Source organism: Pleurodeles waltl, chromosome 10 (assembly GCF_031143425.1).
Source record: "Pleurodeles waltl isolate 20211129_DDA chromosome 10, aPleWal1.hap1.20221129, whole genome shotgun sequence".
In the NCBI taxonomy this organism is placed as follows: Eukaryota; Metazoa; Chordata; class Amphibia; order Caudata; family Salamandridae; genus Pleurodeles; species Pleurodeles waltl.
This window is the reverse complement of record NC_090449.1, coordinates 798,437,040-798,458,798: the sequence shown is the minus strand read 5'-3', so window position 1 is coordinate 798,458,798 and position 21,759 is coordinate 798,437,040.

Genomic DNA, 21,759 nt, shown 5'->3' with positions numbered 1-21,759 from the left:
AAGTCAGGCCCTCAAAGGCACGGCTCCGCCATCTTAGGGTCAGGAGGCTCCGTCACACCCCAAGGTTTCCAGGAGGATTCCTTTCACTTCGCTCTAGTGCAGCAGTTTATTAGTTGTGTTCCCACATCGCCGATACCTTCACAGCGAGGTGGGTTGTCTGAGGACCCACCAAGACAGGCAGGATCACGTTGGTTGGCTAAATGCAGGTGCAGAGTGCATCTAGGATCTTGCCAGGCACGCCCCCCGTATAGGTCAGTTTAGTGTTTTTTCAGCACTGTTGTATTTTATTGCTGTCCGGGAAGAGGAATAATTTGTTAGCTCGGTTGGTTCTAACATTTAGTTGGGGGTTGTTTAGGTAATTTTTATAATTTGTTAAAGTGTTATTTTTACTTTGATGTCTCTTTTGTATTTTTGTTACTACACCTACTTTTGAGTCAGTCAGTTTGTAATTTTAATTAATTTGGTGCCTGCGTCACTGTTTCCTTTCCCTTTTTGTGTTTTTCCCTTTTTTGTAGAGAATGCATCGGTAATTTGGAAAAATTATCATGTAGCTTAATTCAAAATGTTTTCTTAAAATGGGTGCAGTTTTTTGATTAAGGCTAGATTTCATTGATTTTTCAAATGACGCTTTGTAGTATTTATTGGTTCATTAAAGTGTTGCAGACTTCTTTTGTAGCTTTGCTAAAAAGTGACATTGTTCTGCTGTAATTCTTTTAGGAAGCATTTTGTTATGCATTTTCATGGCCTTTTACACTATTTGTTAATTCGAAAATACTTTTATTTGATAAGTGTTCTTCAGTCTAATGTGATTGGTTGGTTGGAGACTTGCTTGAAATGTTTTGAACCATTTATGGTAAATGTTAATTGGAGTTTTTGTTATTTACTATATATTCATTTTATCTTTAGTTATGATATACGTGTGTATAATGTAATTCAATACAATGTGTAGAAATATGATTTTCTGGTGTTTGACATTTAGTTTTTCGTGATTATTGTTATGTTTCAATAGTTTTAATACGTAGGCCATGTTTGTTAATTCTTAATTTTATTTATGTTACAGGTGTATTTTGGATATTATTACCTGCAATATGTTTGTCTGTGATATTTGTATGTTTAAAATTAAAATACAGGATTGCAATATTTATGTTTTCAATATTGGTATGGCTATATGGTGTCATACAACTAAGGTTGTCTGTAAAAGGGGCTGCTAGAACTGGTACTGTTTTCAAAAATATAAAGTGTCAAATAGTCTCACCATACTGGAATAACCAGTATAACAAAGATACTGTCTAATATTATAATTACCATTGTAAGACCGTCGTCTAGCATTCAACAGATTTTTCATATTGAAATGCACAGTTTGAATGTCACTAGACACATAAACCCAGATTATAATCAAATACAGAAGAGTAACGTCTATTTATTATATGTTCCTTCTTGAGTAAAATATGATAAGTATATCAGTGTATAATTTAAGAAAATTGTATGGTTCCGTTTTTGCTTTCACTGACCCATCAAGCTACATTGTGTGCTAGTGTCAGGTTAGTTGAGCTTATGCAGCAGGTCATTATTAAGGGAAACACAGAGCTAGATAAATAAGCAGCTTTTATTGAAAAGCTATTTTGTGAGCCATTGTTTTAGAAGATATCAAACTGGATTTAAATTCAATGTGTGGCATGTTCTTATGTCTGAGGTACAGAAAGGAATGATTTGTTTTGAAAGGTGGCCCAGCAACAGTTTAATCACTTAAGCTTTGCTTTAGGCAGAAACATTATCAAAAACATATTTTTCATAAAAATAGCAGGTTTACACATTTGAAATACATTTTCAAGCACTTTTTAAACTGTGGGGTTAATTAAACATTGTTTTGCTCGAATATTACTCAAAATATTAAAGTGCACTTTCCCCCAAATCTTGAACAAATAATTACATGAGGTAGCAGTGTCAGAACAACAGTCTGAAAGGTTAGTGGTAAATGGTAAGTGCATAGTTGGCCTTCAGGGTGGTTCATTTGTTTTGTAACCCAGTGTCTTCTAATTAATAGAGCCGAAAACCTTCTCAAACCAATTCCTAAACCATTAATGTGAATTTGAAATGTGGCAAAAGATTTAAAACATAAACATTTAAAATAGGAATGTCATGGTACTTGGTACAAGAAGAAAGAGGGAGGAACACTGACATTTTTCGGGTGTGCTAACCTTACAAGTAGTGTGAAAATATGTGAGATATATGCAGAAAGGCATACTTTATTACTTGAGATAAGGCATTTTAAGAAATGTAACATCCTAAGAGGTCCATATCACAGTAAGAGTTCTAAGGGTGAAAAGACTCTTGTTTCTGGAGTTCATTGTCTGGGCTCCAAATTTCTGGCCAAATGCACTGGTCAGTTTGCTCAAACAGGAACCAGTTTATTGTAACCTTGGAGTCTTGTTAGATAAAACTCAGTCTCTTATTTCTCAAGTTGAAGCAGTAGTAAAATTCTGTCACTTAAAACTAAATATTCTTTGGCAGATTTTGCCTTTTGTTTGAGAGAGAAATTACTCTATACTTACAGGATCATTGATTCTTGGAACATTAGACTACTGCGTGACCAATGCTGGGGGCTACCTAAAAACATTTTGTCACTAAAGTTCTAATGCCTCCAGAATGGAGCAGCTAGAATTATCACCAAATGTCAGTGGCAGTACTAAATTGTTGCAGTGCTAGTGAACTTTAATGTGAAGGACTTGACTCTTTGGTGTTACTTTGGTATCTTCTCTTGGAGAGGTCATAGTGGGGACTGTCTTCATGGACTGTGGTGCATAACATTCTCTTCCAAATGTTATTTTGCACAGGGGTGTGGAATTTAATAAAATATCTAATTGTCCACTGATTCTTAAATCTACTTGTCCTGTAAAAAAAATCTACTTGTCCTTTTGGTGCCATGTAGTGTGGTGACAATTTATGGCAGAAATCTCATTATGTAAGAGCTCTGATAATAGCCTCTCTGATTATGTCAGGGCTACTACTGTAGTAGTTCTTGAACACTTGCACTTTTAATCCAGTCTAAATCAATTTCCTTATTTTGCCATCTTTATTCATATTTGCATACTGGGGCTGGAGGAAGCAGTAAGCAATAGTTCCAGGGCTGGAATGCCTTTGAGTCTGCAAACCTACTAACTTGCATGTTTTAACAATTTTCACCAACTCTTCTCTAGTCTTTTCCCAAAATGAGAAAGGTTGTAAATGTACTCCAGGCAATGGCAGAAGTAGAACTTCTTCCAGGATTGGGTAAAAGTGGTTGGAGGGAAAGTGAACTTGTAAATGCTCAACAGATTTTCACATGAGCAAATTTACACATGCATATTTGCTCATGCTAAAATACAGTTCACAAATATTTTCTAGGAGTATGATTTCCTGGTCTACTTCTGTAAGGTCTAGTGAATTCATGAAAGCTACTATTTCAAAGACTTCTACCCTGGGTGCACTTTTGTGACTTCCCTTAAGAATTGAGTCCCTATTTATGTTTGGCGTTCACAAAGACATTTTGTTTTTATAAAACTTCTATTTCTCTCTCTGTCTATCGGCTGGCTTTACTGTGGCATACAAAGTAGTTTTGTTCAGTGCCAGGAACTACTGCAGCAATCAGTGGTGCAATGAAACTGGTGGGGGCCCACCTGCAAAGAACATGGAGGCCCTCCAGACACACTCTGGGCACATGATGTGCTGAGGGGGCCACCCCTGGAGAGGATACAGTGACCTTGTTACACCACTGGTGGCAACGTGTGCGTTTTGAAACCAAAAACATATTTTTTTCTTTTTGCCAGTGTTTGTTACAATGTTGAGGGCCTGGCAGCTCCCACAACAACGACATTTTATAAAAGCCATGTCAAAACAAGACACACAGTGACGAAACCAAAAATGGCAGATCATTTGGGTTTGCCAGTGCTTATTTATGTTTATGGTTCCCATTCTCTTGTTGAAAAAGGTTACAGTGATTTTCCATTAGGAATATTTTTGGGAAATGCTAACATGCATCAACACATTTTACAAAATGACGCTTCAATGAAATAGCACCTAAAATCCCATAGTTGTGAAACCTTTTTTTCCTACTTGCATTTTTTTATGAGCATTTTATTTTGAAAGCAAAGAATCATCACTCATGCTTACAAGCTTCTGCAAACGCTTGCATCTAATCAAAGAGCATTCTGGGTGCATTATACTTATCCTCAAATTGTTAAACATTTCAAGCGTGTGTTTTTTACTGGAACCACTGACAGTAGTGCAGTGTGACCTTAAAACGTTTATTTACAGCGCTCACCCTTATAATGAAGGCTTTTCATTAATGAATCATAAATACAAGTTTGAACAGCATTAACCTATGGACACACTTATTACCTCAACTGAAGACAGCTCCCTTCTTTGTAATCTGGCAGCCAAAGGATTTGTCCACAGAGGTTTGGGCCCACTTGTCCACAGAACAAAATAAACATGAAAACTCCAAACAATATGTACCGGGCATCAGGCAATAGGAATTCCACATCCCTGTTTTGCACTGCATGATCTTTTGCTGCTCACCGCTCTCCACATTTCTAGAAATGGGATAATTGACATTACTTTTGTAAAAGCACAGAGTGCTCTGACAATTGCTTGCAGACTAGAGTATACTCTAGAAAAACACATTCATCACAGCAGCTTTGAAGTATCATAGTCTACTATGCTACATCACACTCACCTGTTGTTAGGACTCATATTACTAACATTTATTTCTAGACTGATGAAGCAGAGAGGGATCTTGCTCACCCTTGCTATCTGACATGGACATTCAAATTAATATGTAGATGTTATTGGTGGAAAGCTGGGAAGAAGGGAAGAGGTGGTCTTCAGGGTTGACATATTGAGATGATAAATCAGCCATCAGAAATGGTATTGGTAATCAGTGACTTCAGGATGTTGTCCTGCTCACTGCAACATACTCCATATTACAGAAAAATATAAACACACACAGGGATCTAGGGCCAGATGCAGGAAACGGATAGCGACTCGCAAACAGCAAAAATTGCCGTTTGCGACTCGCTATTCGCGTTTCCCTATGCAGAAATGCATATTGCGAGTCGGTCCCGACTCGCAATATGCATTTCAGAATCGCAAATAGGAAGGGGTGTTCCCTTCCTATTTGCGATTCTGAGTGGTATGCAATACCATTTGCGACCGCATATGCGGTCGCAAATGGTGTCGCAGTTACCATCCACTTCAAGTGGATGGTAACCCACTCGCAAATTGGAAGGGGTCCCCAGGGGACCCCTTCCACTTTGTGAATGGACCCACAAATATTTTTTCAGGGTAGGTAGTGGTCCAAGGGACCACTACCAGCCCTGAAAAAAAAACGAAACTAAAGGTTTCAGATTTTTTTTTAAGTGCAGCTCGTTTTCCTTTAAGGAAAACGGGCTACACTTAAAAAAAAAAAAAAACTGCTTTATTTAAAGCAGTCACGAACATGGAGGTCTGCTGACTACAGCAGGCCTCCATGTTTGCGAGTGCCTAGACTCGCTATGGGGCCGCAATTTGCGACCCACCTCATGAATATTCATAAGGTGGGTCATTGCGACCCCATAGCGAGTCGCAGACGGTGTCTGAGACACCGTACTGCATACCAATTAGCGACTTGCAAATTGCGAGTCGCAGGGACTCGCAATTTGCAAGTCGCAAATTGGTTATTTGCTACATCTGGCCCCTAGTGACATGCACAGTTCAGAGTTCTACTATTCATGCCACTAAGCATCATTACCAACAATCCAGGAAACAAAACCTGGCCAGTAGGATTTGGCTTATGGTTGATTTTTGAACTCTGATCATTCTCAGGTTTTAAAGTCCCAGTGGATGTGCCCTTAGTACTGCCATGAAATGCTCATTAATGATGCCTCAAGAAATGTGTTTTTTTCAGATGGACCTGGTGATGACTTCTGAGGAATCTTAATATGTGTGTTAAGTTTGATTGTTAGAGCATAAGGATTAACATGATAATATTAATCACTGAAATGCCATGAACATGTTTTGCTAAGGAGTTATCATTAGAGATAGAAGCAACAGGATCCAAAATGAACATAAATAGCAACTGCCTCAAGGTTCTCACATCTCTAGCATCTATACCTAAATGTAGACGTTTTACTGGTCACTATGTGGAACTAATCTTTCTGGTGTATTAACTGTATAGATTCTGGAGAACAAGGCAAGCTGCCCCAGGTAAGTATGTCCATGGAGCAAGGCAAATATGTTCAAGACAGAGTAAGGAAGGAGACCTTGGGCATGGTTTAAATAGTACTGTGCCCAAGATAGTTGGCAAGATCTTGCAAGGTCATGTCTTCCTGCCGTAGTCCTTGATAAGTGGTGATATTGCAGGAGTTGCATTGGAAAACTAGACACCGAGGGCTTCAGGAAAGCCTTAGACACCTCCATACTTGGGGGAGAGATTATGTTGGTTGATTATGTGGGTGGCATAAGGCATAGGACATATCACCTGTCTTTTTTGGGAAATTCTTCTCCCGAAAGCTCTTCATTCAAACCAATGAGTTGTGGGTCAGTACTTTATCTTGCAAGGCTATAAGGGTCAGTTTGATCTGGGAACCTCCCCAAAGATTGCACAGTGATCTTTGGTTTCTCAGAAGTGTTCATTATTTGAAGTCAGTGGTGGAAAGCCCAGTTATGAAAGTCCTCAATGTTTTTCATCACAAAGCACTCCATATTGAAAAGATCAACAGTTTTGGTACTTAATATATCGTAGTACTGTGTTATTGTGCTTTAGATAGACATGGCTGATACAGTAGATTGAGAATGACAAGAATTTCAAGTTCCATTTTATTTATTTTTTTGTCCTCATTCATCCCAGCCACCAGGTCTTTCCTTCGGTCTTATACCAAATCATGCTCCTTGACCCGGGGAGGAAAAAAGGGCCTCCTTCTTTCTCTCTTACCAAATCCTCCTCACGATGAAATATAAAGGAAGAAAAAATTGAGAGACCACAGGGAAGAAATAATCATCGGACAAAATGTTATGCATTCACCAATAGTGCATCCAACCATGCTTTAAAAGGTAGCCAGAATTTCTTTGACCTAGTGATACCCATTACCGTGTCCATTTTAAATACATATTTCACTTTGTCCAACCATTCTTTATAAGAGGGAATAATACTACCCACCCATTTCCTACAGGTTTCTCTTCTAGCTAATACAACTGCATAAAATAACCACTTCTGCATATCCGCCCTTAAATTCATTAACTGCTCCGATCTGCCCAAAATAACTAATAGTGGGGTAATCTCGATCTCAACCTCCAACACTTCCGATATCGTATGCCTCACTGCGTCCGAAAAAAGTTGAATCGCCGACCACTCGAAAAACATATGGAGGTCCGACGCCTTTTCCATCCCACACTTTCCACACTTGTTCACCTCACCTTTCGCCATCTCAGACAGTCTGTATGGAGAGAAAAAAGCTCTATGTAGTGTAAATATATGATTTTGTCTAAACGGAGCAGGTTTCACCACTTGATATAGAGTGAGTAAAGACACCTCCCAAGCCTCCCCAGCAGTAACTTTGAAAAAACATCACCCCAAAGTTCTTTAGGCAGATTAAATTCACCATCCCCAGCCTCTACCAACTCCCAATACCACAATGCCACGACTTGTTGTGGGAGAGGATCTACCAAGATTTTATCCTTTATCTGGGTCTGCCAACCACATCTCTTACTATCCTTAGCTATCCACCCTTTCAATTGGAGATATTTTAGCCGCAATAAAGTCCCACCTGTCTTCTGAGACATTTCCTCCCAAGAGAACAAGTCTCCTTCCTTTACTAGCTCTCCCCAGTGTTTAAAACCTGCCTTTTTAATTGGGGTGGCCAAAACATCCTTCAAACATTCTGGAGTGCCTGGCGAGTCCCAAATAGGTGACCATTTGCTATAGTAATCAATCCCCAACAGAGACCTTACACTGAACCATAATTGGGCAGAATCCCTCAGAAGTTTTAGCTTGATTTGTTTGAAGAATTTGGGATCCCTAAATTTGAACAAATAATAGTTTAACCCCTCCTTTACTTGTGCTAACATAGCCTTAAACATACACCCAAGTCTGTGGTACCTAAAGCAGAGCCCAAAATCCTGACATTCTTAAGTTGAAACACCCAACCATACACTAGCAAATCCGGTAATGCTAATCTGCCTTTTTCCCTTTTCCTCCACAGCTTTTTCCTCACTCCCTTTTCTGTGCCCAGATAAATGAATTTATTTCTTGCTGAAATTTGCCAATCAAAACTTCATCAAGCAACAAAGGAATTGTGTTGTATAAGAAAGTAACTTTAGGTAAAATTATCATTTTGACTAAATTAATTCTACCCAGAATTGATAAAGGTAAATACATACAATTTTTCATAAGCCTACAGCACTCCCTCATTAACAAGCTAAAATTTGCCTCTGCTATTTGCTCAATATCTTGGAGTATCTTAATACCAAGATACCTCATTTCGTTTTTACTCGTCCAATTTCCCCTACAATGATTCCACGCCATTATTACTGTCTTGTTGGCATTTATCTGATAGCCCGATACCTTACCATAATTATTAATTATATCCAAAACGGCTGGTAAAGCCGTATGTAAATCCGATGTGCAGACTAACAAATCATCTGCATAAAGAGAGGCTTTTTCCTCCCACTCCCCATATGCAAACAAAGGGATTTTCTGCTCCTCTCTAACTCTTCTAAACAATAGTGGCGAAGGTGGGCATCCCTGTCTTGTACCCCTTAATATTTGTATTGGAGGAGTCAAACTTCCATTTACCAGAACCCTAGCCACAGGTTTCAAATAAATTAAACGCATCGCCCGAAAAAATGTATCCCCAAAACCGTATTCTTTTAAAATATTGAAAAAAAAAAAAACAATTCACCCTATCAAATGCCTTTGCAGCATCTAACATTATTGCAGCTAAAGGGAGACTAACTGAAGTGGCGATATCAATTGTCCCTATTAAACTTCCTGTCAATTCGTGTAAATACCTCCCCTTCATAAATCCTTTCTGGTCTTTATATATGAGACCACCCACCACTTTGTTGAATCGCTGTGCCAGCACCTTAACAAAAATGTATAATCAGCATTCAATAAAGAAATTGGTCTGTACGACTCACACCTAACGGGACTTTTGCCTGGCTTCAAAACCACAGTGATTATAGTGCTGTTCCATGATTCTGGTAGTGCCTCCCCCTTATCGTATATCTCCTCGAACAAAGCCAACATTATCGGGACGATAGCATCCCCCAACATTTTATATAATTCAACTGGCATACCATCAGGGCCCGCAGCTTTCCCCCCCTTACATGACATAATTGCTGACTTGATCTCTTCCATCCTAAATTTCTTATCCATCGTTTCCTTCTCTATGTCTGAAATTTTAGGAAGTGTATCCGCCTCCAACGAACTTTGAACCTCTTCCTCTGTTACCAAAATATCCTCTTTGTATTGATCAGAAAAAAAAGATTGAAAAACCTCCCTAATATCATGGGAACTGGACTGTCTCTGACCCTTTTGATCAAAGATCTCTCGGATTTCATTTCTTGTCCTATCTGTCTTAACTTTCCAGGCCAACAGTTTGCTGGGATTCTCTTCATATTCGAAATGAGCCAACTTACTGACATCCCATCGTTTTTTTTTAACCTGGACTGTAATAATGCCTCTAATTGCAATTTCAGATGAGGCCTCCTAGCCTCTAACTGCTCTAAGGATTCTAAGCCACCCATCTCTACGTGATCACACTCATTAAATTTCCTTTCTAACACCTTCATTTCCAACCTATACTTCTTATCCCTTAGAACAGTGAGACTCTTAATTTTGCCTCTTAGAAAGGCTTTAAACGTATCCCAAACCATGCTTATTGAAGCAGAACCGATGTTAAACTTAAAAAATTCCTCTGTCTCTACAAACAATTGAGACTTCACCTCACCCTCCAATAATAATGCTCGATCTAATGTCCACCTTCTCATCTCTCTTTTGGCGCTAAGATTGAGTGTTACAGCAACAGCAGAATGATCTGACAAATGTGCAGCCTTATATTCTAAATTATCCACCATATCTTCCAATCCCTGATCTAACAAAAAATAATCTATTCTAGATGCATGACCATACTTCTTATTCTTGAAGGAAAAGACCCATTCTTACTCTCCAAATATCCTGCAAGCCCAGTTCTCTCATCCTTGATTTAAAAAAGTGTTGAGATTTTAACAGGACTGCAGACCTAGAACTTTGTGACCTATCTAAGTCATTATCCAACAAAACATAAACCCCCCCCCCATAACTATCAGGTTAGGAAAATCAAGAAGATGCAGGAACATTCCTTTCATTGGTTCTAAATCATCAGAGTTTGGACCATAAAAACCAACCACCGTTAGCACTACATCTCGAATCTGAAGTCTAATTATAACCCAACGACCCATGCTATCCACAGCAGTTTTTAACACAACTGCATTAAGTTGCTGTTTGATGATTATGGCCACCCCCCTAATATTTGTAATATTCTCTGTGGAAACCACCTGTCTGACCCACCGCTGAGAGTTAAATAACTTAGAACTTTCAGGCCCCATCAAATGAGTCTCCTGCAAAATGTAAATATGTGCTGGATAGTCCTTCAAATATTGCAAAATTCTATTTCTCCTACCGTGTAATCTTAGCCCATTTACATTCCATGTCATAATATGAAGGAGACCACTGTCCCTACCCGGTTTCTCTTCCCATCACCTATCTCTACCTAATCTTAATTTCAATTCTGCTATAGCCTGGTGAAACTGGGGTGAAAGAGGTTTTCCTTTTATATATTTTTTTCCTTTTTCCCAAATGCTCTCCACCTTGTGCTCACCCGCCCCCCCCAATGTGCCCCACCTGTCCTCCCACCCCACCGGGGAACCCATCCCTTATTCATATGGGCAAGGTAGTGAAGCCCTAACTATGGAGTGCCATCAAGAGGAAACCGACCAGACGGACATTGAGAGGGGGATACTACCCCATCTTTCAAGGTGTTCCACATCTGATTGATTCAAGCAAATCATCCGCTGTTTTTATGTCTCTTAAATTGTGCATTTTATTATTATACATCACTGGCAAAGTAGCTGGGAATTTTAGTTGTGCTGACGCACCCAACTTCTTAAAATCCTCAATGTGATTACCCAATTCCCACTGCCTACTAAGAGTTGCGCTAGCAAGGTCCGACCTAACTTCAAAGGAAAAACCATCTCCTCTTAGTGATTTCTGTTTTAAGGCCTGCAACAAGATTTTCTCTTTTACAGCATAAGTCAGAAAATTGATCAAAATCTTCTGAGGTTTCTTCCTCGCAGGATCTCTCCTTAGCGGGTCCCTATGTACCCTCTGTATGTCCGCCGCGATCTCCCTTTCAGATTCTTCCAACTGTAGGGATTTCTTGATAAGAGAGGCACAGAACATCTTGATACTATCCCCTTCCTGTCCCTCCGGTATGTTAAGCATTCTCAGGTTATTTCTCGTAGCCACATTCTAAATTCGCTCCAGCTTATCGTGTAAGTCCTGCTCAGAGTCCTCCGACTTCCGCAGATCCTGTTTAATCAATACTACTTCTTCTCGCAAAGTTTCCATAGAATCTTCCAGAAGCTGCGTTCTTTTTTCAAACAAGTCAAATTTACTCTCCAATTCCTCACATATCTCCTTAATGCTGTCCTGGTTTGCCTCAGACACCGAGAAACCTCTTTTGATCTCCCCAGTCAGTTTCGCAAACATATCTTTTGTGGGAGAGACAACCAGCTCCCTCCCTTTCCTCCGACCTTGACATCTGCAGAACACCCAACCCAGCATTATCATTTCCCGTTAGCACTTGGGAAGGCTCACTAATCCGATCCTCCTGTAAATTAAGATCCACCATTGTGGCCGAACACTGATCTTTTTCCCCTCCGCCGTCTTCGCCTGTCGCTTCCACACTCCCTTCAATCGGGGCCACGTTCATCCTCTTACTCCCAGAGGGCTGCGCCCCTTCCTCTAGGCCCATAAGCCTTGTACAGTCGTCTGAGGCCACTAATGGGAGAATTTTAAAGTAGGACCGCAACAAGGGGGTTATTTTGGGCCTTGTACTAACCGGGACAGCTTTCCCTGATGGAAGTTCTCTAAAGACGTCTCCTTTAGACAGTCACTGCTCTTAACCCCACACCCACCAGTCTTACCCCCAAGGCTCACCTCATGTAAAAGACCAACTCTTTTCAGGCTGCCAGTCTTCTCCTGTCCAAGCCTCTTCCTACCTCCACCTCTCCCCTTCACCAAGCGAGCTTCCTCCTCCAAAACAACCTGGCTTCCCTTGGTTTCACAGTATAGAGGCACTCCATGTGCCTCCTCGTGGGTTGCCGGCTGAGGCAGCAGATTGCTTGTGCTTACTCTGCCGCTCCTCCTGCTGCCGCCGCTGATACTCCCTCAGAGAGGGAAACGCACCACAGTAAGGCGCGTCTTTCGCAGCTCCAGAGCTGCAAAATTCCAGAGTACCGCGCCCGCGGCACCACTTGGGTAATGCTGTTTACCGGTAAGCCGGCACATGTGCCCCCTCTGCTTGCCCCTCGATCCGGTTCCCCTCAAGCAGACGCTCCGCGGCCCGCTGCAGTGCCCGACGCCATGTTCTCCCAACCAGCCTCCGACCTGCCCCACAGGTTTGTTAAGTTCCATTGTTATGAATTTTGATTCTTTTATTTGGTAATGAGAGAGATCAAATGTATTAATATGTCAGTGGCATAGAAGTTAGTATATGGTGATTAATTAACCTATATTTAAAAGCCTAACAGAGAAAATAACTCAAGTTGTAAAATGTGCACGTTTGAGTTTTTGTTGACTAATGTGACCGCTGTTTGTATTAAATACTACATTTTAATATGACAAATATTTTGTATTCATATTAAATGAAGTACTAACATGAGCTAACATTAAGAGTGTTCTTACAAAGAGGAATATTATAATGAAAGTATTAAATGAATATGAATTAATCGTACTTTATATTGAAATAAATGAATTTTATTAATTCGAGTTGCATGTGTGCAGAAAAATAAATGCACGTTTAAAATTATTCTAACATGCTAAACATAATGTTTACAATTAAATATTGGCCTTGCATGTTTGATTTGAACTTTAAGGTGCGCAATAGGTTTATTAACAAATTAATATATTAATGTGTAGTAAGGTTTTTAGCTTGACTAGGCCTGAAAGATTCATTTTGCAGGAGTATTGGATCATTTGTTTATTCTGTTCCCTATGACCTGATTTCATTTTCCTAGGCTGTTAATGTGATGTTGAATGTCCTATTGTATTGAAGGCACAGAACATGTTTATTATTAACAATTTTGCATTATTTGTTCTAGCTGTTGAACAAGACAAGAGTTTTATGATTCTCATGAGAAATTGTATTAGTTCTTTTAGTGTACCATGAGAGAAGATTCTGATTTTGCAAAAGTTCGATAATGTAACATTTTGTCGAACTGTGTGAAATCATTGAATTGACAATGCACTTTTGCTGAGAAAATCCATAACAGTTGCAAAATTGAAGGTGCCATCAACAATCATTGGACACTGAATTTTATGCCTTAATTGAGCCCACCTGAAGAACCAATGAATGGATCGAGGCCTATTTTTAATTATTGAGAAACTTTGAAAAACGGGAGTTAGTCCTAGTTAGCCCCTAGTGGTGTTAGTTTGAGTCGGTCCTGATGTGATGAAGATGGTCAGCTGCTCTCTGCTTCTTCTGAATCCTTTTAACTCTTAGCTGCCTTCTGAAGAATAAAGTCTTAGTTTTAACTGCCCTATTCTGGTATTCAGTTCAGTACTAATAAGACCAACTAATTCTTAACTGCTGATTTTTCCTATGTGCAGCCAGTGTTCTGCACTGTCCTGATGCTGCTGTCAACTGATGTTGGGAGTGACCATTCTGCCTGGCAAACTATTGCGGTTAGCTGTCCCATGAGGAGAGGTATAACTAAATGTGGTTTCTTGTTTCCTTTTAGATAATTACTCCATCGTAATTTTATTGTGAGTTGCCCCAGTTAGATGATTTTCCAAATTATTTTGTCTTTTTGTTCCTTTTTGCTTTTGCTCACAAGTGTTAGGCCATTCCCACACATGCAAGTCTAAATTCATGTTAGTGACAGGGATGGCCCTGCCATTCAATCTGAATGTTAAAACTGTGTTTGATAATTTACTAATGTCACCATCATCTGCTTTGAAATCTGATAATAATGTGCATATTGTGTTGTTGATGATCTATATTATTATTTGGGAGTGTTTAGCAGTGTTGATGGTTAGTAGGTTAAACCTTTTCTAACGTTTCGGTCAGTCTATGGTTTTCACGTATGTTTATAATTTAATTTGCACACCATATATCTGACATTGATTTTGGGATTCTAATAAAGCTTTGAAACCTTTTTCAGTTGGGAGTATGATTTAGTGTTAAATTGTCCATGGTGTCTAGAATTGTTTATTTCAATGATTTATGATTGAATGATTCTGACTACCACACTCTTCTCCAAGTCAAAAAATCTAGTCGACCTCGATTGGTGTGAATAGTCATGGTGTATCACCAGCACGTTTGTGTTTTCAGAATTCGACGCAGGGTGAAAATATTCCCGGCACAACACACCAACAGTAATTGTTCTTACACTGAGCATGCAGAAAAATATAAAGTAGACATCTCTCTTCTACTGAGTACGCAACTGAACTTCAGTACAACAAAAGTGGCACAATTGTTGAAAGAACCACACTTAAAAGAGATCAATTAACCACCCAACTAGAAGAGACTGCTTTCCATCTGCATTACAGGGCAAAACCTGCCAGAAATGCAGAATTCATGTCATCAGTGCAAGTTTCAGAGTGTAATTGTAATTCTAATTGTAAGTGCCATTTAAATGCATATACAATGCATATACAAATTTTAACACTGTCTTTACAAATTGTATACTACATTAACTATGATGAATATTAGGACATTTTGTGATGAATTTGTGTTCCAAATAAAACTATTGATCTAGCGTCCGAGCTGGTAAAAATGACTAAAGAATGTATGTACAAGTGATGCAAAATCATTTTGCCAAGACTGACACTAATCGTTCATTTAACAATAGATTCTTTATTAATTGGTAAATATGTACGGCGATATCTTGTAATAAACCCTATGCATCTAACAAGACTATTGCTAACACCATAGGAATCCTGAAATAGGTTAACCATTAAAGTTGGTACCTTCAGGTTAATAATCATTAGCCAGAAATCTCTCACTAAGCCCAATTTACAAAGCATTTTTTCTATCACAAACCCCCCTACTCAAATTCACATTGTTTTCAACTGCAAAATGACTTTTCTTAATGTACAAAAGCCCTTTTATAAGTTCGGAAATTCTGTTTGACTCATAACAGTGGTTTGTGGTACTTACTAAATTGCAAATAGGAGGGAGTATGAAAGGGGCATCCCTGTCCTAGTTATGATTTGGAAAGGAATGTGTCAGTGGTTTATGTCTTCAACAGCAGTCGCAAACCATTGATTAGTTATGAACCGCCAAGTTGAGGTGCTAACAGATCCACAAAAGTCTTCTTTGAACACCTTTCCCAATGTGACTCATGTCAGTAGCCTCAGAGAGAGCAGGCAGTAAAAACACCATTAAGTGCCTAAACAATATTGGAGATGATGGCTACATTGACTGCACAGAATTTCACGTAATGAATTTGCCATTGAGAAGATGCACTGGTATTGGGTAGAAACAATTAAGTTTACTTGACAGGGCTCAGTGTGGACCACAAAGAGAAGAGGTGACAGTGGATTTCCTTTTGTAGTTCCACAAATGATGAGAAATCTGATATCTTGACAAACCTTGATTAAAGATGATGCAATGCCCATTATTAACATTACTTTCCACAAAAAGTCCAAATGGACACAGAGAAATGCTTTTCTGAGTTGATGAATGCAATCCTTAAAGAATTTCTTTGATTTTTTGCATGATCAATTGCGGCAAGAAGTTAATGATGTCCATGCCAACATCAGTTTGTATTGCAGCTTTGAGTCTCAGGAACACAGTCTCCGATGTCTGACTACCGGCAGCACCAGTTCTGTAAGATGGAAATCATCCTTTACAATGCAGAAATTGCCACCAAATTCCTTTACCATTAAATGGATTTACCTTGCTTTGTCTTTCTCATGCAGGTCTTCACAATGAAATTGTAAGTATATATCAGGTAAGTGTATATGTGTGTGTGTGTATCTTTCAATCTTCAAGCTTCAAACCATTCACACAAGTTAGGACCATGTTTCCACACAAAAAAAACATTTTTATCTTGCCTATATCTTCGGCATGGATTGACAAATCTTCACAAAATTTTCCCCAAAAAGTGTGATGGTGATTCATGTTGTACACAGAAAAATTGCGGGTGATCCGTCAAGCGGGGCGAGAAAAAGGGGGGTAAAAAAACATGTGTTTTCCATGTTAATTCCTATAGGAGTTGAGAACATGACTAAAGATCGAGCTGCTGGGCTAGACGTTGGATGGAATTACATCAAATTTGGCAGAAAGGTAGCTTTCGGTACGCAAATTATGCTTTTAGTTTGTTTGGTGTAAATCCATTCAGTAGTTGTTGAGAGGTCTAGGGAAATTCAAATTTGTATATCTGTGGCTGCGACAACTTAGCAAATAATAACGAGCTTGTGCGGGGAATGCAGAGCTCTGATTGGCTGCCAACACTTCAACCAGGGAGTGTTGGCTGCTATCTTGAGGCTCTGCTTTAGCCGAGTCCCAGAAAAAAGATGAAAAAAAAGAAAAGGGCCCAGTGTAGGGACACCCTGACCCATTAGCTCTGGTTTTGGGGTAAAAAAAAAGCATTTTTTAAAAGAAAAATGTTGCCGCAATTCACTGCAACAAAAAAAAAGAAAGTGTAGTCTCCCCTGCTTGTTTTTGTAAAGCCGCTGGGGGGGAGAGGCCAGGTCCCGGGGCCCTCCTTCTGGGCTTATTAATGCCCCAGAGACCGCCACCTGTCTGGGGCTTAATTTACAATAAATCTCGTGAGGGTTGGGAGGGCGCATGGCCCCCCCGTCTGAGGGACTAGGGACTGTCAGCTCCTTCAGGCAAAACAAATAATTAATGCGGGGGGCAGTGCATACCTTCCACATCCCTGGGGTCTGCCACCTCCCCGAGACAAATTGTGAATTACATGTGGGAGGCAATGCAGCCCCCTTGCAGCACCAGAGCCAGAGACCATCACCTCCTTGGTGCCAACTTTCAACCAGGGCCGGCTCCTGCTATGTCCCTGGATGCCCACCCCCAGGGCATAGTTGTTTGTTCTGACTTGACCGGAGCTTTGGCAGCTCCCACTAAGTCAGACCAAGTATTCCAGCCCCAGCAAGTGAGAGCTGTCAAACAGCTCTCGCTTGCTGGAAGCAGAGGTTGCCTCTGTTTCCCTCCCTGCAGAGATGCGGGCGGGGAACCAGAGTAAACAATTGCTCTGACAGACAGGGAGCTGCATCTTTAGCAACCCCCAGTCTGTGAGAGCGATGCTGGCTTCCCCAGGAGCCCCTAAGGCAACTATAAATCAAGCCCCAGCCATGCATATTTTTTTCGTCACATTTTACTGCAAATATTACATTGATATTATCAATGATGTTATGAAAGATGTCATGAGTGCCGTAATTTGTGGGGTAATTAGCAGTGCATGGTGAGGGTACGACTTATAGTTACCATAGGCCAAGAGTTCTAGTTACTTGAGATAACTCTAACCATAACAGGTGAAATGCTATTGTTTTGTACATTTAAAATGTGACCCTAACTATAACGCCCCTGTAACCTTTGTTTTGATCAAGTGAATTCCTATGGCTTTTTAATTCTACTTCCTAGCTATAACATCCCTGTAACGTTTTTTTCAAGTGAATTTCTTTGTTTTTTTAAAGGTAAAGTAATTTTCATTACTATACATTAATCTAACCACCAGCGCACGACCAGACCCTGTGGCCACCACCCCCTAACCACCAAACATTGAGAGAGAGAGAATGAGAGCTTGAGAGACAGCGCTTTAGGCTTTGATGAATAATATACTTAGAATGAGATATTTCCAGACAAATTGAAAAGAAAATTGTTTTTGTCAATTATAGAGTGAGATCCCCTTTCTTTATGTAAATTAAATATTTATAGTTGAAAAGAAACTGAAATGAACACAGACTCACCAAGACTAGAACCCTTCACCTTTAGTGTGCATTTCTGAGGTCTTAATCACCCGGCCAGCGGTGACTCCCTACTGTGCAGTGTCCAGACTTAGCTATGAAAATCGTCTTGCAGATTTTGAGGGGAAAAAGTCTTCTATGTTCCATCACTAGGAATGTTTAACAGTAAAAACTCTAGAAGATAAACAGACACACTGCCAAGTGATACTAGGATTTGAAGCTTCAGCGTAATGAGTGACAGCACAAGACCTTGACCAATAGGCCAGAAGTGCCTCCGTTCTGCTCTGCATCCAAATGTAACTATAATATTCTTATTAAACATCTTGCTAGTTTGACTCTTTGAAGTAATTGTATGGAGAGACCTTGCAATAACAATCTCTCTCTCTCTTCCATTCCTTTATGGGATGAAAGAGAGAGAGAGGGGGGGGTGAAGGAGAGAGAGGGGGAGAGGCAGGACCACCTTGGCATCCCCATATATTCAAATTAGTTTTTTCTTTACACAGCTTTATACAGCAAAAATGTGTGGGTTTTTCAGAAAAAAATAGGAGAAAATGCTGCAGAAGAAAGCATCTATTTTATTTCCTGCAAGTGGCATCAACAAAGGGTTTGTGGTGCTAAAATCACCACCTTCCCAGCTTCCAGGCACAAGCAGACTTGAATCAGAAAATCAAATTTTTCAACAGAGTTTTGGCATTTTACTGGGACATACCCCATTTTTACTATTTTTTTGTGATTCCAGCTTCCTTCCAGGTAGTGACAGAAGGGTGTGATACCAGTGCTGGATCTTGGACAGCTAAACAAAGCAAGGGGTCATTTTTGTAGATCCTTCAAGGTTTTCCTACAGAAAATAACAGCTAAAATGAAAAAATATTGATTTTCTGTCTACGTTTTCTTCTGTAACTTTTTCCAGCTATGGTAGATTTTTGAAAGCAATATACCGTTATGTCTGCTGGACTCTTTTGGTTGCAGGGATATATTTGGCTTGTAGGTTCATCAAGAACCCTAGTTACCCAGAGCCAATAAATGAACTGCACCTTGCATTGGATTTTCATTGTATACTAGGTATACAGCAATCAATTTAGTAAAATATAAAGAGTGCAAAACAGGTATCAAGGAAGCCTTTGTATTTCCAAAATGAGCACAAGATAAGGAATTTAGAAACAGTGGTTATTTGCACATCTCTGAATTTGGGGGTCCCCATACTAGCATGTGAATTACAGGGCATTGCTCAAAATGACTTCTTTCTTACACACTGCCTTACATTTGGAAGGCAAAAATGTAGAGAAAAACAATTGGCAATAACACTTGTTCTTCTATTCTGTATTTCCCCAAGTCTCACGATAAAAAGTGAGTTACCTCACTTGTGTGGATAGGCATAGCAGCAGTGGCAGGAAATGCCCCAAAACACAACATTAACACATCAAATTTTTTCATTGAAAAATTATGTTTTTTTGCAAAGTGCATAGCTGTGGATTTTGGGCTGTAGTTCAGCCGACACCTGGGAAAAGCCTTCCAAACCTATACATTTATGGAAAGTAGATACCTAGGGGAATCCAGGATGGGGTGACTTGTGGGGCTCTTACTGGGTTCTGTCACCCAGAATCCTTTGAAAACCTCAAAAGTGGGCTAAAAATCACTCTTTCCTCACATTTCGGTGCTACAAAGTTCTGGAATCTGAGGGGAGCCACAAACTTCCTTCCACCCAGCATTCCCCGAAGTCACTTGATAAAAATGGTACCTCTCTTATATGGGTAGGCCTATGGCCCGCGACAGGAAATGCCCCAAAAAGCAACGCCGACATGTCACATTTTTCTAATGGAAATTGAGGCATTTTTTGCAAAGTGCCTAGCTGTGGGTTTTGGTCTCAGCCGGTATTTAGGGAAACCTACCAAACATATACATTTAAGGAAAGTAGAAACCTAAGGGAATCCATAATGGGTGACTTGTGGGGCTCTCACTGGCTTCTGTCACCCAGAATCCTTTTCAAACCTCAAAATCAGTTTATACAAACACATTTTCCTCATATTTCAGTGCGGCAACATTCTGAAATCTGAGGAGAGCCACACATTTTATTCCACCTAGCATTCCCTTATGTCTCCTGATAAAAATGGTACCTCACTTGTGTGGGTAGGCCTAGTGCCTACTGCAGGAAATGCCCCAAAACACAACGTGGACACATCACATTTTCCCAAAGAAAACTGACCTGTTTTTTTGCAAAGTGCCTAGCTGTGGATTTTGGCCTCTAGATCAGCTGGCTTCTTGGGACACCTACCAAACCTATACATTTATGGAAAGTAGACACCTAGGGGAATCCAGAATGGGGTAACTTATGAGACTCTCAAAAGGTTATAGCACTCAGAAGCCTTTGCAAACCTCAAAATGTAGCTAAAAAAACACGTTCACTGCACATTTCGATGATGGAAAGTTTTGGAATCTATGGGGAGCCACAAACATTTTTCCACCCAGCATTCCCCCAAGTCTTGCAATAAAAATGGTACCTCACTTGTGCGGGTAGGCCTAGTGCCTGTGACATGAATGGATCACACAACGGTCAATGTTAGTCCCTACATGAGGGCAACTGTTGACCCTGGGCTGATCCATTCCTGACGCATGCACTAGGTACAGGCACTCAAGTGGGGTAGCTTTTTTATCAGGACAGGTGGGGAAATACTGGGTGGTAGGAATTTTGTGGATACCAGAATATTCCTGTAGTTTGTGTGACAGAAATGCAAGAAAATAGAGTTTTTATTCAACATTTCACCTTTGCAGGGTTTTCTGGGTAAGAAAACTTTGGGGAATCCACACAAGCCACAGCTCCGTGGACTCCCCCGGGTGTCTAGTTTCCAGAAATGTCTGGGTTTGGTAGGTTTCCCTATATGGCCGCTGAGCCCAGGACCAAAATCGCGGGTGCCTGCCTTACAAAACCAGGTTGATAGATAATGTGATAGATAATTTTGATGTCTCCACAATATGATTTGGGCAGTGGAATCTAGGGGTGAACTAAATTGGGGCGCTCCCAAGAGAGCACTCTCTCTGTGCTTGCCGCTGCATGCACCTGCTCTCTGGGTTGGGCTAACCCGCTATTGTCCCGCTGCACACACTGTACTTGAGAAGGTAAGCAGGACTGTCCTCATCACCTCCTTAAGAATCACTGGAAGAGGAGCTGTTGAATGGGACTCCTCCAACTGAAAAATCACTCCCAGAGTCTGCGCCATTGTCCTGTGACTCAGATGCTGTCTTAGTATCTGCTGTCTCAGTCTCTGATCCTACATCAGAGCTGTCCTTTGTAACCCGAGTTAGGGCTTGAGTAGTGGTCATCTAATGAGACGCCATCTCTGCTTCTGGCTAAACTGTCGCTCTAAAACACTAGCCTATGTAGACAGTCACAAAATTGCTGGTGGGTGTGTGTATGATGCATGCAACAGTAAAGGTCACCTTACCAAGACACTCAAAAAAACAAAAAAGACACATTATTACTTTACCTTGTCACATACCAATTGTCAGTCTTTAGAACCTCTGGTGCCCAGGTCGTGAATCATTATTGGTATTCCCAC